General features: G+C 39.0%; 1 pseudogene across 1 annotated transcript; it reads right to left on the reverse strand.

The window, feature by feature from the left end:
• Positions 1-1,416: 1,416 nt before the first annotated feature.
• On the reverse strand, positions 1,417-14,644 carry LOC116559789 (annotated as a pseudogene). Its single transcript, XR_004272623.1, has one exon. The product of XR_004272623.1 is annotated as a tyrosine-protein phosphatase non-receptor type 11 pseudogene (transcript).
• Positions 14,645-16,611: the final 1,967 nt, after the last annotated feature.

Below are 16,611 nucleotides of genomic sequence, written 5' to 3' on the forward strand. Positions count from 1 at the left end.
ATCTAAGGAAGCTGGGAAGTTCGGACTGGGTCGAAGTCACCCCACAGCACGACAAAGTGGTTGCTGTCAGGCTGCCTCTGTAGTTTCCTCCTCACTGGGCAGGGCATCTCTGAAAAAAAGGCAGCAGCCCCAGTCAGGAGCTTATCTTCCTTGGACAGAGCACCTGGCAGAAGGGGCAGCTGTGGGCATAGCTTCAGGAGACTTAAACATTCCTGCCTGCTGGCTCTGAAGAGAGCAGCTGATCCTGACAAAAAAGGATTCTCCCAGCACAGCACTCAAGCTCTACGGAACAGACTGCCTCCTCAAGTGAGTCCCTGACCCCCAATGCCTCCTGACTGGGAGTGATCCAAGGAACTGCTAACTAGAATAACCAATTTAGAGAAGAACAAATGACCTGATGGGGCTGAAAAACACATCACTAGAATATACAAGTATTAACAGCTGAATCAATCAAGTAGAAGAAAGGATATCAGAGATAGAAGATCAGCTTACTGAAATAAGGCATGGAGACAAGATTAGAGAAAAAAAGAATGAAAAGGAATACATAAAACCTCCAAGAAATATGGGATTATGTGAAAAGATCAAACCTACAATTGATTGGGGTGCTTGAAAGTGACGGAGAATGGAACCAAGTTAGAAAACACACTTCAGGATATTATTCGGGAAAACTTCAACCCAACCTAGCAACACAGGCCAACATTCAAACGCAAAAAATACAGAGAACATCACTAAGATTCTCCTCAAGAAGAGCAACCCCAAGACACATAATTGTCAGATTCACCAAGGTTGAAACAAAGGAAAAATTGTTAAGGGCAGTCAAAGAGAAAGGGAAGTTACCTACAAAAGGAAGCCCATCAGCAGATCTCTCTGAAGAAACCCTAAAAGCCAGAAGAGAGTGGGAGCCAATACTCAATATTCTTAAAGAATGTTTAACCCAGAATTTCATTTCCAGCCAAACTAAACTTCATAAGCAAAGGAGAAATAAAATGTGACAACATACAGAAAACAAAAACTGCACTGGCCTTGTAGTTATGTCTACAGTCTAAGTTTCCTTTGTGGATACTAAGCTACAACAAAACACTTCACAATTGCAAGCCTTTCCACATCCCCCTCAACTAAAAAAAAAAAAACTCAAGATGTTATTAGCTCTTAAAATTTCCCGTAATATAACCTCTAAAAATAATCTTGACCATTGTCTTGGCTGTTTCCCCAAAGCAACTGGGCTCTTTAAAGAATGCACACACAGCAAGAAAGTCCTACCCATGTTTTCTCATCCTCATTTAGACATATTTGAAAATACCTTCATTTCAGTGGGAGAGAGGACCGTAAGTTTCAGAAGGCCCACACGCTAGACTTGAAGCACCTTTTAGTTTTTTTTAAAAAATTAAGACTGCGAAATTTGACTTTTTTTTAAAAAAACCCCAATGCCATGTGCCAGATAATTCACCCCAAAATATACAATTCTTTGCTTATAATTTTAAAATCCTTAGTGAGCTATGGAAGATTGTGCATACTTAATACCTACCAGCAACATAGTACTCAGCATCCTTGTGTCTGTCACACCGACTTTCCAAATAACCTCATTCACCCATTACTGACTGCCTTGGCCCTGGGGTCTTTGACGTCCTCAGAAACCATCTCTTTGGAACTTTTTTTGTTTCTACTACTTGTTTTAAAAACCCATGTAAAGTAACCTGATCTGAGAACCTGCAATCACTCTTTTACCAAACACATGATAAGCCTTAGCAACCTAGGGACTATGATAACTCTGGCCTTGGCCTAAGTTTACATAAGAACATGAAAGTTTGCTGACCTCGCGGAGAGAAATCTAAATGAAATCAGTATCTTAAACAAAGCTGGTCAAGATCAGGTGTTTCCATTCAGAGTATAAAAATAACTGATGTTAAGCAATAGGCAGAGATGTTAAAACAGGAAATGTATTTGTACAAATCAAACTCTCGTGTGCTGGTGAAAGATTTTACCTCCAAAGTCAAGTCAAGACAAAACCAAAGCAAAATGGAGAATGAGTCAATGTAACAATGCAATTATAAAAACAGGATTCAGGATTCAAGCTTCTTGCTGCAAATACTGAACTGGAAACTTTTTCTTTGTAAGTTTGACAAGAAGACAGTAGTCATGACATTTCCCTAATAAGGGAATACTTTTAGGCCATACCTGTGTTCTGAAGCAACTCAAAGTTCAATGAATATTGAGGGGCCGGGGTGGGGGCTAAAGTACATTTTGTCTGTGAGAATGGCAGCCACACTACCTCAGAGTCTCAAGGGACTGAGAGACCTCAGAAAGGAATTACTACCAGGCCTGGATCTAAGCCTTCCTTCCAGGAGCCAAAGTCAGAAGAGTCCAAGGAGACCATAGCTTTACAGGAAAGATGCCTTAGCATTTTATTACTGTTACAAAAGTCAACCAATGATATTTTCATTGAAATGTCCACAGTGAATTATGATTCAACATAGGAGGCAAAGAGGGATGTCTTTGGAAAAGGCACTTAAAGTAGAAAATTAGCAAATTCTACTAGTTGTCTGAAACAAAAATGAGCTCATTCAACCTGGTTGGAGGCCTGTTAGGGCTGTTCCTTCTCACTGTGGCATGGCTAAAAACCCAGTGGCATGAAGAAAGCATCACATTTCTCAAGTACGGGAAACATGATGGGGTGGTGCTGCTTTCAAAAGCCCTGTGTCCCTAAATATATCCATCTTCACAGGATCAGTTTCCCCAAGTGCTGGTTCCAAAAATAGGCTCAATACTGGCAAAAGTCATTCAGGAAGCTTCTTGAAGGCCCTCTCTTTATTTCTCAGTCTGACTTTCAGCTTGTCCCAGCTACTGTAAGCAGATTCGGATTCCCAAGGTCACTAGTAACTTCTACTTTTGTTAATATCCTTGGTTTTCCATGACACTGGCTATGACGATCCATTAGACTAGTGGCCCCCTAATTAACTGCACCTCCACTTCATACCCTTTTCTTGAATCTGGGCTGGACTTGCGGCTTGTTTAGTAAATAGAGGGCATACTCCAGCTCTCTTCTGATTAGAAAAAAAAAATCATCATCATCCATAGAGGGCAGTAGAAGGGATGCTGTGACAATTCTGGACTTCAGTGTTCAGAAGGCCTGGCCACTTCTGCTTTCAAGCTCTTGGGAGCTCTGAGCTGAGTGTCAGAGGTCTAGCCACCCTGCCAGACAGGCCACTGAAAGAGACTATGTGGAGGTGGAGAGACTCAGGGTTGCAGGCAGAGAGAGAAGCCCAGCCATCCCAATCTCTCCACTGACCCAATGAACATGAGTGGCCACCTGCAGGCTGGCAGAAAAACAGCCCAGCTGAGCCCAGCTCAGATTGAAGAACAGTTGCGGGTGGGGTTGTTTTAAGCCACTAAAGTTTTGGGGTAAGTTTGTCGGCAACATTTGACAACCCAAAACACTGGTCATTCATAGATATTTTTTCTAAATACAAGACAATTACTCAAATGCAAAGAAAATATGGCAAATGTTTTCCCACCACAACCTTCTCAGTCAACAGCCAAACTAATTGGTCGTTGGCTGAAAAAAATAAAAATAAAAAGGCCACACCTTTTATCTTAATTTATAAATATCCATGATTTTTTTTTTCTATGACTCTTTAATGACAATGAAAAGGCAGACCAGTCAGCTTCTGACAGTCTCAGGCACTGGCTTAATTCTCATTTTGCCAAAAATAGAAACCATCAAAATGAATTATCCACTACTGGGTACATGATAATAAATAGGATTGTTTTCACTTTTCTAAGATGTTACTTAATTTTCCAAAATTATTTTTATCATTCTCTACAATGAAAAAGGAATTAAGCTGGTTAAAGTTATAAAAAGAAAAAAAAAAAAAAAGCTCTATTGGCAGGGAAGTAATAGATAACAATCTAATGGTAACACAATAAATGCTAACACAACTAGAATTTGAATCCCCATAATCAGCAAGATAGCACGCAATTTAACTGCTTCCTCAATTTAAAACAAAATTCCATAAAATATAACGTCTACATTGTAGAGATGATTTCTTCCTGTCTGAGGAAATGAGCAATTGGGAAGCAGGTATTGCCGAGTTAAAATACAGTGGTCTTTAAATGGTTTCAAATTTTGCTTATCAAAAGGTAGTCATCCACAATACAAGCCTTCCAAATCCAAATTCTGTCTTCACATAAACTTTCTTGCATCTGTTCTTGATCTTTTTAGGGAGAGGTTGAAAGTTCACATCTATTTCTGTGCCAAAGTTTTGGCAGCCTTTCTCATCTGAAACTTCTCTACTGCTGCATCAGGCCCACATTTTCATAGACTCTAGCATGGTCTCTCATTTCTGCACAGGGTGGCATTGGAGTACAAGGCGGGAGAGGGCTCTGATCGCCACTCATCTGGTCTGCTAGAGAATACTTAATATTGGCATATTCTTGCCCTTTCCTCTTCCGCTCTTCCTCAGTCCTGCATTGTAGTGTTTCAATATAATGCTGGGCCGCCATATAGATAAATTATCTGGACCACCCCTGACCTCTGAGACTGCACCATCTGGATAGTTTTGAGAACATCAATATTGCAGTCCACACCTTTCTCTCTGATGATGTCAATAAGAATATCAATCACAATGAACGTCCCTGTCTGGCCAATTCCAGCACTGCAGTGCCTCCCCCAGGGTTGCTAGGCACTCTGTGGTCCAGCCAGGTCCAAAAGTGATATTGCCAAACTGTTCTCTCCATATTCTCTTGTCCAACCTTTGAAACTTTAAGTTATCTTAGCATAATGTCATTAGTGGCGCTTTGACATTAACACACATGACCCCATATTCTTTTAAACCAAACTTATCAGGCCAGTATTTGACACATTTACTCTTTCCTCTCTCCACTTCTGTTGTCATGACAAGCACTCCGGAGTTTTCTTGGAACACCATTCACCAAAAGTCATTCTCCATGTTTTGCAGGCAGCTTTGTGTGGCAATGTAACTTTTTGGGGGCTTTGAATTGTTGCACTTGGTTTCAAATTCAGACATGTTGATATTTGCGCATTGACATCATCTCGAACAGGCTCACTGGGATTGCTGTTGTGTAAAAGACAACCCTGGTGTATGATCAAAGGGCAGGATGTTTTTATATCTATTTTTATTTTTGTTTTCTTGCCTTTGACCCTGTTTTTGGCTAGAGAGAAGTTTGCACTCCTGTTGTAGTATCTCAAATTCTTCCCAAAAGCCTTGTTTTACCTAATCCATGGTCTCAGCTGATTTGCTTAGTTCTCAAACTCTGCTTTCTACTTCAGCAACATTTATATGAGTCAAGGGGCTACTTTAGTTATAGTACTGTACCCAGTGTTTCCACCATAGGATTCTTCTAGTCATGTTCCACAAGATCTGGTAAAGAATCAAACCATTCTCCTCCACCAATATGTATTTCAGTTCCTGACAGAAAATCATGACACGGTCAATTCAGACTTGCCATCATGGCTCTCCCCTTTGTCATCGCCAGTGCGCACAGAGAGAACAAAATCTTCAGTGTGGCTCTGGCTCTCAAACAAGAAAGCTACCATGCTTTTCTTTTTCCGTTAATACTTTCTCTGCTTCCTTTCCAGAAAGGTGTTTGTGAAACCACCTTTCAGAGGTGGGATCTGCACAGTTCAGAGGATTCCTAAGCTCAGTAACATCTCCATTCTTCTCTTAATTTCCTGTGATGTTCCATGTGTAATACTGGACCAACTCAGCCAAAGTGGCAAACTTCTCACCTCCAGACAGGCCACAGTCATCACCAGTGTCCTGAATGTTGACGTGGGTGACAGCTTCATTTCCACTAATGGAAAGTGTGGAGACTTCATTTCTAGTAACGGAAAGTTACTTTTACTAAGCCTTGCCAAGAAACTGCCATCAACTCCTCTGGTCAACAGATTTTCTGCCTCCACACCAGTGATATTTGGGTGAAACCATCTCAGCAGCATCATGTTCCTCCCGCCCTTCAGCTCCACAATGGACCCGCTCCTTGCTCAGGCTCCACTGAGCTCAGTCACGTTAAGCTGGTCTGAAGGAGGCCTGCTCAGGACTGGACTCAAGGCACAGCAAGCACCTGGCCCGGCTCGCTCCTCCTCTGCCCCCGCCCTTCGCCACCATCACCCCCATGATATCCTAGTTTTCTCTGTCACAGATAAGGAAACAGTACCCAATACCATAGTTGGTGAATGGCAGAAGTGAGCTTTGAACCCTGCAAGTCTGACTCTGTCTAGGAGGGATAGCACATAGCTTGTAGCAGTAATGCAGATATGTGGGGAACAGTGAAAAGGTAAAGCCAAGATTCTGGAAGAATAGGATATAGCAAATGAGAAAAAAAATGATGGGCCTGTAATCATACCATCACCAATGACATTTTTCACTCCCTATTAAGCCTACAGCAAAATTAAAGTGACATTATAGTCTACTGTCATATCTGAAAAATGGTTTCAGAACAAAGTCCCATTACAGAACCAAGTCGCTCTATTTCCAGGGAAGAAATAGATAACAATCTAATGGTAACACAATAAATAAGACTATTACTAACTGAAGAAATCTTGGAAACAGTGCTCTGCGGCATTCACCAGTAAGTAATGAGATCATTACACAGCAGTAGTTCAAGGCTTACAATAGCAAGGTTTCTCTTCATTTATTGTCAATTGGAGAGTAAATCTCTGAATTTTTAAATGAAAAAGGACAGGAGGCACAATCTTGTCCAATGCCTTCAGTTAATATATTAAATACTAAAAAGATTTTTTAGACAACCTCAGCTCAGACTGGGATTTGATAAAATTAAGGAATAATTTATAATTTTGTTAGGTATAATGATGGTATTGCTATTATGTTGTCTTTTAAGTTCTAGATGTTAGTTACATATTAAAGTTCTTACAGATGAATGATAGGATAAAACAAGACTGGTAAAATGTTGACAACTAAGCCAGATGCCCGAAATACGCACTCATTAAAAAGTGCCCTCTACTTTTCTGAATGTTTGAAATTTTCATGACACTTTTAATTACAGCCTAAAAAGAGACAAAATGGTGTAAAATATAAAAGACAGTCAGCATCCATAATAAGAGAAATAGAAATGCTGAGATATCCTGTAGGACCTATATAGTTAGCAAATACATCAATGATTTGGCAACACTGTCTTTTGCGAAGACAATGAGGAAGCAGACACTCTTTTGTAGCAAATGGCAGTAAAAAGGGTAGCACATTATAGTTGGTTTAATTGTGTCCTACAAAAAGATATGTTCAATCGTAACCCCTAGTACTTATGAATGTGACCTTATTTAGAAATAGGGTCTTTACAAATGTAATCAATCAAGTTAGGATGAGGTCATCCTGGATTAAGATGGGCCCTAATCCAATATCTAGTATCCTTACTAAATTCAGAAATATACAGTTTGTACACACACACACACACACACACACACACACACACACATGGATGAACACCATGTGAAAACAGAGGCAGGGGTTGGACTTATGCAATTATAAGCCAAAGAGATCCAAGATTGTCAGCAACCACTAGAAGCTAGAAAGAGTTAAGAAAGGATCCTCCCTTAGACTTTTTAGAGAGCATAGCTCTGCGAACACCTTAATCTTAGACTTCTAGCTTCCAGTGAGGGAATACATATCTGTTGTTTTAGGCCACTCAGTTTGTGGTAATTTGTTATTATAGCCCTAGGGAACTAATAAATTCCCCTATGATAGGGAATTTGGCAATATCTAACAAAACTATGTATTTAAGCTTTGATTCAGAAATCCCACGTTCAGGAATTTAACCTGAATACATCTCAAAAAAAGAAAAAATTAGATATAAGATTGTTAAAATAGTGTTATTTGTACCAAGTATGAAAAACAAGTCAAATGTCCATTGGTTAGAAAATGCTTTGAATGGCCAAGCAGAATGGCTCAGGCCTGTAATCCCAGCACTTTGGGAGACTGAGGTAGGAGGACTGTTTGAGACCAGGAGTTCAAAATCAGCCTGAGCAACATAGCGAGATGCCATCTCTATGACAAATACATATGTTGTTTTTTAAAAAAGAAAACTGGCTGATTAAATTATATTTATACATGGAACCATTTAAACAATTCAGCGCTTTAAAAAGTAAAGCTGTCTGTAAAATGTTACCATTTCCACATCATATTATTAAGAGATAAAAGTTTCAAGAGAGCATTTATATTATGCAAACTTTTGTGCAAGAAGAAAAAGGAAAAAGAATATGAATATATTAATTTTTTCCATAAAGTCTAACTATATTGCCCAGGCTGGTTTCAAACTTCTGACCTCAAGCAATCCTCCCACCCCCGCCTCCCAAAGTGTTAGGATTATAGGCATGAGCCACCATGCCTGGTCTATATTTATTATAATAATTTTAAATTTGCAAAAAGAAATATAGGAGCAACCAGAAACTAATAAAAGTGTTACCTATATAAAATAGGTGGGAACAGGGGCTGTATAATTTTTACTTTAAATCATGTTAAGATTTTACATCTTCAAAATCTAAAATTAGAAAGGATAGAATTCTGAAACTAACTTTAAACAAGTTGTGTATCAAATTAATAACACCTACATTGTTTTTTAAAATTAACTCAAATATATCTTGAACCAAGTATGCTGTTTTATCCTCCAAGGGATAATATAAGAACAGTGTCAATTGCAAAGGAATCCTAAATTTTACTTAACGTTTATTACTGGTAACTGTATTGGTGTCAATTTTTAACATTTATTGTAAGATAGAGCAAATAAAAAAATATATTGATATTACTCACAGGTTTCTCACTGTGGAATAAGAGCACAGGAACAAGAGGAAGGAACTTATAGCACTGGACTGAAATTAAAGGAATCAGAACGAATATATATACATACATATTTTCCTGCTAGCTCTGTCAGCTTGAAAGGGACTGAAAGCAATGACACCACAGAATAGCAAATAACACAGCTGGCATACATATCTAATTTGTAAACGCTGTTCTCTGAATGGAAAGGAAGATTCTGTGAGAAGTTGGCTACATTCAAGACTGGGGCAGTGAAAGACAGGAGAGCCTGAAATATCATTGTGCCAGAAAGTAAGTGATCAAAAATTGGTAAGGATCATCTGGGATAGTCACATGAGAACACTTATAAAGTGACTGTTTATTGAAATAAAAATGACCAATAAAAGCTATTTGAAAGACAATAATTTGTGAAAATTGTCCCAAGGGCATACAGTAAAACAAAAAATTATTATTCAAAAAAAAATCTACTACGACTTGGTTTTTAAAAAAAGAAAAAAAAAAAAAAAAAAAAAAAAGGCAAGGTAACTTCTTCCCTTTCCCCTAATCTCAACTAACCTTGACAGAAGCTCTACTCTGGATGGATGTGGCTAAGACTGCAGGGCCCCCTATCCCCTCAGCCTGCCTTGAAGGGATACAATTTCTTATCCACAGCTTAGGTCCCTAGCATTTCTCATGCCCTCCAATTGAGTGGAGGAGGCTAAATTCCTGGTGAGGGCATCTGAAAGGTGGGGAGATCCCTTCCTCTAACTGGTACCCACTCATAGGACAGAGAGATCCCATATGTAGCAGTCAAAGAAAACTAGGGCCCCCATCACCCTCATACAAGCTCAATTCAGGTTCCAAAACAGAGAAAGACTTCCCCATCAAGCTTGCAGAAGAGTGACTTAAAGATTTTACCCAAGGGGAGAGGCAGTTCATAAGAACAGAGCTCTAAAACTCTCCCCAAATGAACTAACTTTTTTTGAAACAGAGGGTAGAGAAGGTCAAGCTTTAGAATGCTCTCAAAAACAATAGATTTTCTTAATTAACAACAACAAACCATAGGCCAGTTCACCACAGAGAGCCAGAGAAATCTAAGATCCCTCCTGGGGTCAGAATAAACCTCAGACAAGCTACCCTGCTCAAGCTTAATTGGATCATAGTGTGAAAAAATTCATGCCCCACGGAATTGTCTAGAAGAATAGAAGGGTCACCTGGCAAGGAGTGGGGCCTAAAATCTGGCTATGACAAAAAATAAAGGCGTAACTAATAAGAAAAACAGACAGTGCCAGGGCCAGGATAACTGTGCACACACCCAAGGCTGCTCCATGTGAAGAGCAAAACCAAAGGCTTCACACTTGGGAGGATAAACAATTCACTGAAATAGTCTAGCCAAATAACTAAACGAACAAGCAACAACAACAAAAACAAGACCCACGAGGCACAGAATTAATTGATGGAATGAGATATTTATCTAGAACGTTCACTTTTTAACAAGAAAAGAAAAATGTGCAAGGAAATAGGAAAGAGTGACACAAACATAGGGAAAAAAAGAGGCAAAAAGACAGTGAGAGCTCAGATCAAATTTAAGAAAGATGTCAACATTATCTTTATAAATAGCTTCCAGGAACTAATTTTACTTGAATGAGAAAAGGAAGCTATGAGAGAATGTCTTTAAATAGAGAATAAAGAGGTAGAAATTATTTTTTAGGTTAACCAATGGAAATTCTGGCATTAAAAAGTACAGTAACTGAAATGAAAAATTTACTCAAGAAACTTAGTAGCTTTGACTGGCAGAATAAAGAATCAGTAAACCTAACATTAGGTCAGTAGACATAATACAATCCAAAGAACTAAGAATTAGCAGAGCTTCATAATAAAACAACATTAAATTCACAAGAAACACACAAAAAAAATCAATCTCAACATAATAAAGGTCATATAGGAAAAGCCCACAGATAATATCATGCTTGATGGTGAAACACTGAAAGCTTTCTAAGAATGAAAACAAGACAAAAATTATGTTTTGGCCACTTCTATTTAATACTGTACTGAAAGTTCTAGCTAGAACAACATTCAGGAAAAAGAAATGAGAGTCATCTGAATCTGAATGGAAGAAGTAAACTTATCTCTGTTCACAGACAACATGATCTTACATGTAGAAAGCCCTAACAATTCTACCTAAAAAATCCATTAGAATAAATGAATTCAGCAAAGTTGCAGAATACAAAATTAATACACATACATCAATTGTGTTTTTATATTAATAATCTAAAAAGGAAGTCAAGAAAACAGTTCCACTTATAATAACATAAAAATGGATGAATATGTAGGAATAAATTTAAACAAAGATGAAAGACTTGTACATTAATTTCTCTAAACACTGCATTGTGATTTTTAAAGAAGAGAGAAACGAAGACATGACATGCTTATGAATTAGAAGACTTAACATTGTTAAGAGGTCAATACTTCAGAAAATGACACACATTTTTAATGTTTCTTGCAATCCCTATAAAAATCCTAATGGCAATTTTGCAGAAACAGGAAAATTTATCCTGAAATTCACATGAAGTCTCAGAGCCCAAACAGCCAACACAATCTTGAAGCTGAAGATCTCACACCTTCTAATTTCAAAATTTACTACAAAGTCACCATAATCGAAACAGTGTAGTAATGACAAAAGACAGGTATATGGAATAGACCAATATATATAGACCAATGGAATAAAAGAGAGCCTAGAAATAAACACTCACATATATGGTCAAATGATCTTCAACAAAGGTGTCAAGATGACAGAATGGGAAAAGGACAGTCTTTTCCCAGATCGTCCTCAGAAAACTGGATATCTACATAAAAAGGGATTAAGTGGGACTCTTACTTTAAACCATATGTAAAAATTAACTCAAAATGGATTCAAGACCTAAATGTAAGACCTAAAACTATAAAACTTTTTGAAGAAAACATAGGGAAAAGCTTCCTGATATTGAATTTGGCTATGATTTCCTAGTCATCACACCAAAATGTGATATATAGAAAGTGATATAAATGTGTAGTACACACACACACACACACACACACACACACACATTTTTACAAGGGAAAGAAAATCTGACACATGCTACAACATGGATGAATCTTGAGGTCATTATGCTAAGTGAAATAAGCCAAATCACAAAAAGACAAATACTGCATGATCCTCTTATATGAGGTATCTAGAGTAGTTGACTTCATTGAAATATCAGGCAGCACAGTGGTTTCCATAAGATGGGTCGAAGTGAGAATAAAGGGTTACTGTCTAATAGGTGTAGAATCCCAGTTTTGGAAAATTCTGGAGATTGGTCACACAACAATTTGAATGTACTTAACACTCCTAAACTGTATACTTAGATATGGCTAAGATGGTAAATTTTGTGAATTTATTATCACTATTACATTTTTTAAAAATTAATATAAACAGAATGCTGAGTCAGGATCTGTGCCTAACTCAAGCAGGGGAGGAGTGCACACTCAGAAAACAGGTCACACAGGTTTGTTGGCTTCTGTGGGACTTAAGTGTGTCTCTTTCCACAGGGCTGGCTCAGTAAAGGTAGGGCCTACTTCCCCACTAGATCTCTAGTGGAGCCCCATGGAAAGAAACATCTAACAACAATTTTTAAAAATTGTGGATGCAGTGTAAGTGATCAGAGGTGGCTGCCCCAAGACCCAGGAGCAGGCCTGGTAAGGGCATCAAAACTTCTCTCCCACTGGTACTGTAGAGCACAGCTCCAAACATGAGGATACCCAAAGGAGCAGTGTGGCTCAATAAGAGCCTTTCTACCATCCATTGCTCTCATGCACCACCTACTAAATCACAGCCAAAACTACAAAACCAAATAAATAAATAAATAAATAAATTTTAAAAAACCCCAAAGACACACTTTGCTAATTCTCCTTTCTATGAAATCAAGGGCAAAAATTCAACAAAAAAAGACTGTACAGAGCATTAGCCCTCTAAAACTTCCAGAAATGAAGCCAACTGACTATACTCAATTAATATCTTGGTTAAAGGCACACCAACAGTCTCAGATGAGAAAGAACCACTCCAAGAATTCTGGCAAATTAAAAATCCAGAGTGTCTCCTTAGCTCCAAATGAGCCCACTAGCTCCACAGCAATTGTTCCTAACCAACATGAAATGACTTAAATGACAGACATGGAATTCAGACCTGGATGGCAAAGAAGCTCATCAAGATCCAGGAGAAAGTGAAATCCAATCGAAAGAAGCCAAGCAACCCAGTAAAACAATTCAAGAGCTAAAAGAAAAAAACACATTTTTAAAGCCTCAAACTCAACTCCTTGAGTTGGGGGGGAAACAGAATATAAGAATTTCATAATACAATCAGAAATACTAACAATGTAATAGACCAAGCTGAGCAAAGAATCACAGAGCTCAAAGATCAGCTCTTCAAATCAACTCAGTCTGAGAAAAATAAAAGAATTTAAGTGAATAAAACCTGAGAAATACATATAAAGAGACCAAATCTATGTCTCATTGGCATCACAGAGAAGACAGAATAAGCAACTTTCAAAATATATTTGAGGATACAGTCCACAAAAATTTTCCTAATCTTGCTAGAGATGTTAACATTCAAATTCAAGAAATACTGAGAATTTTGCCTAGATACAAGTTGACCATCCCAAAGACACTTAGTTATCACATTTACCAAGATGAACATAAAAGAAAAAATCTTAAAGACAGCTAGAGAAAAAAAGTCAGGTCACACACAGGGAAACTATCAGGCTTCTGCTGATAGGTCCACTGCAAATCATGTGAGCCACGAGAGACTGGGGGCCCTATTTTCACCATCCTCAAAAAAAAAAAAATACTCCAAACAAGAATTTTATTTTCCACCAAACTAAACTTCATAAATGAAGGGAAAACAAAATCCTTCTCAGAGAAGCAAATGCTAAGCAAATTTATTTCAACAATATCAGCCCTGTAGGAAGTCTTTTAGGGAGTACTACACATGGGATCAAAAGAACACAATGTGATATCACAAATACTTAAGCACATAGCCCACAGACCCTATAAAGCAACTACACAACCATGTCTACATAACAACCAGCTAATGAAAGGAAGATATGTGAGATTTTGAACCTATTGACTTCCACCAAGATGGCCAAATGGAAACAGCTCCAGAGCACAGTTCCCAGTCAGAGATGTAGAAAGCAAGTGATCTCCACACTTCCAACCAAAGTACCAGATTCATTTCACTGTGACTAGTTGGACAGTGGTGTAGCCGAAGGAGGGCAAACTGAGGCAGGGCAGGGTGCTGCCACACCAGGAAGTACAACTGGCCTGAGGATCATACTTGAACTCCTCAGCACTCTGGTTCAGATACCGCACTTCTCCCATGGCCTTTGCAACCCACAGTCCAGGATAACAACACTGGGCTGAAAAGCACGGTGAGTTACCAACACAAATCTGAGCGACACTGCAGCTGGCCCAGCACTGCTAGTTGTTGGCACAGAGCTGGGCAGAAGTTTTGACTAGCACCAACAGCACCTGTGGGACAGATCTACCTACCCCCCAAGAAGGAGAGCTGAAAGCAGGGAGACAGGTGATAAGGCTTGGCAGGTCCCACCCACACAAACACCAGCAAACTGAAGCCCTCTGGCTTGAGAGTTTCATAGCCAGCCTATCAGTTTGAGATCAACGGGAGACAATAGAGCTTAGTGGGAGGAAGGGCATCAACCATACAAAGATAGTTCTAATCACACCCGTTTAAACAAAAGCCAGAGGAAGCCTACACAGCAGCGGGGCTGAGTCTGAGGCAGCCCAGCAGCATCTCTGAAGGCAGACAAGGGACAGACTACCTACTTAAGTGGCTCTCTGACCCCAGAATCATGAAAAAAAATGCCTCATACAGGAGAGCTCTGGCTGACACCTGGTGGTTACCATTTTGAGATGAAGCTACCAGAGGAAAGATCAGGCAGCAATCCTTGCTGCTCTACAGCCCCATGGGTGATCCTCAGGCAAGCAAGGTCTGGAGTGAACCTCCAGCAGTCCTACAGCAGAGGGGCCTGTTAGAAGAAAAACTGAAAAACAAAAAGAAATAACTTCAACATCAACAGAAAGGATGTCCACTAAGAGACCCATTCCGAAATCACCAACTTCAAAAATCAAAGGTAGATAAATCCACCAAGATGGCAAGAAACAAGCACAAAAAATATGAAAACACCAGAGACCAGAATGCCACTCCTCCTCCAAGAGATCACAACTCACCAGCAAGGTAACAAAACAGGATGGAGAATGAGTTTGATGAACTGACAGAAGCAGGCTTCAGAAGGTGGGTAACCACAAACTTCTGAGTTACAGGAACATGTTCTAACCCAATGCAAAGAAACTAAAACCCTAGACAAAATGCTAACTAGAATAATCAACTTTGAGAAAAACATTAACTACTTGATGAAGCTGAAAAACACAGCATGAGAACTTTGTGAGGCATACACAAGTTTTAATAGCCAAAATCAAGCAGAAGAAATGATATCAGATTGAAGATCTACTCAATGAAATCAAATGAGAAGTCAAAACTAGAGGAAAAAGAGGGAAAAGAAACGAACAAAGCTTCCAAGAACCATGGGAGTATTGAAAAGACCTAATTTACACTTGATCGGTGTACCTGAATGTGATGGGGAGATTGAAAATCCAAGATGGAAAACACTCTTCAGGATATTATCCAGGAGAAATTTCCCAAACTAACAAGGCAGGCCAACATTCAAATCCAGGAAATACAGAGAACACCACAAAGATACTCCTCAAGAAGAGCAAACCCAAGGCACATAATCATCAGATTTACCAGGGTTGAAATGAAGGAAAAAATGCAAAGGGCAGAGAGAGAAAAGTCTGGTCACCCACAAAGGGAACCCATCAGACTCACAGCAGATCTCTCAGCAGAAACACTACAAGCCAGAAGAGAGTGGGGGCCAATATTCAACATCCTTGAAGAAAAGAACTTTCAGCCCATAATTTTATATCCAGCCAAACTAAGCTTCATAAGTGAAGGAGAAATAAAATCCTTTATCAACAAGCAAATGCTGAGAAATATCATCACCACCAGACCTGCCTTACAAGAGCTCCTGAAGGAAGCACCAAACATGGAAAGGAACAACCAGTACCAGCCACTGCAAAAACATACCAAATGGTAAAGACCAATGACACAATGAAGAAACTGCATCAACAGGCAAAACAACCAGCCAGTAACAACATGGCAGGATCAAGTTCACACATAACCATATTAACCTTAAATGTAACTGGCCTAAATGCCCCAATCAAAAGATGCAGACTGGCAAACCTGATAAGTCAAGACCTATCCGTGTGCTATATTCAAGAGACCCAACTCATGTGCAAAGACACACATGGACTCAAAATAAAGGGATGGAAGAAGATTTACCAAGCAAATGGAGAGCAAAAAAAGCAGGAGTTGCAATCCTAGTCTCTGATAAATGGACTTTAAACCAACAAAGATCAAAAGAGACAGAGAAGGGCATTACACAATGATAAAGGGATCAATGCAACAAGAAGAGCTAACAATCCTAAATATATATGCACCCAATATGGAAGCACCCAGATACATAAAGCAAGTTCTTAATAAGCTACAAAGAAACTTAGGCTCCCACACACTAACAGTGGGAGACTTTAACACTCCACTGTCAATATTGGGCATATCAACGCGACAAAATCCAAAAGGATATCCAGGACTTAAACGCAGATCTAGACCAAGCAGACCTAATAGACATCTACAGAACTCTCCACCCCAAATCCACAGAATATGCAGTTCACAGAATCCACAGAATATATACCCCAA

Source organism: Sapajus apella, unplaced genomic scaffold (assembly GCF_009761245.1).
Source record: "Sapajus apella isolate SASKATOON/1434 unplaced genomic scaffold, GSC_monkey_1.0 scaffold24, whole genome shotgun sequence".
NCBI lineage: Eukaryota > Metazoa > Chordata > Mammalia > Primates > Cebidae > Sapajus > Sapajus apella.